The sequence below is a fragment of the Balaenoptera borealis genome (assembly GCF_965194805.1).
Source record: "Balaenoptera borealis genome assembly, chromosome: 19".
Lineage (NCBI taxonomy): Eukaryota > Metazoa > Chordata > Mammalia > Artiodactyla > Balaenopteridae > Balaenoptera > Balaenoptera borealis.
Genome location: NC_138878.1, coordinates 248,248 through 249,287, shown reverse-complemented (window position 1 = coordinate 249,287; position 1,040 = coordinate 248,248).

Below are 1,040 nucleotides of genomic sequence, written 5' to 3'. Positions count from 1 at the left end.
TATTCATGCTTCCTGGCCCCAGAGTTCATTTGGGGTCAGGCTCACTCCAGGACCCTCCCTGGGGGAGGCTGTTTCCTCTCAGGATTCCTTGAGCAGAGCAGGGGCAGGGGGGGCAGATGGGAACAGGTCTTCTCACTCAGATGCGGAAGGGGCACGTGGGCATACAGCAGAGGGCCCCACCAGTGGGGCTCTGGGGAAGAAGGTCCTGCCCGCACGTTTTCTTTTCCGGCAGCTTCCCCTCCCTGGGTGGACGTCCAGGCCGGGACAGGGGTCCTTGGTCCCCAGGGGGCCTGGAGCACCCCCCTCGCACCTGTGCTCTCCTAGCAGGGCCGTGGGCTCCGGAGGCACCTGGGACGCCTCTCAGTGGGCTAGGATTCCCATTGGGCATCCCAGCCCTCCATGTGGAAGGTCTAAGGCCAAGCTCACTCCCGGCCCCCACCTGGCATCCGTACCCCGGCCATCCGCCACGCAGCCAGTGTCACTGGCCTCACACACTCAGAGGTGTGGGGATGGTGCTGGCCCGGGGGCCCTGGCGATGCTGGCGGTCCCGGTACGGGAAGGAGCTCTGTAAATTGCACACAAGGCCACTCCTGGCCGAATAAAGGTGGCCTCCCAGTCTCCCGGCCGGGGTGTGCACTGAGAGCTGCCCGGTTGCAGGGGTGGGCCTGTGCTCCAAGGGCGGACACTGGGCTCTGAGGGGCCACCTGCCCTCGGGTGCCATCATGACACGCACGTGCTCAGGCACACTCCATGATCTGGCCATCTTGGTCCTACAGCCGACAGGGCTGTGTGTGTGTGTGTGACAGCCGCACAGCCTGCTGCCTGTCACCTCCCAGCCTGGGAACACTTTGGCCTCATCCGCCAGATCTCTACTCCTGTTCTCCAGGCCAAGGGTTCCCTCAGGGCCGGCAGGTTTGGGGGGAACCTGTGGGTGAGCACCCGGGTGCTCTGCCTGCCCACAAGGAAGGGGGCTTCTGTTGTCACCCCCATCTTACAGATGAGGAAACTGAGGCTCAAAGAGGTGAGGGAATTTGGCCACA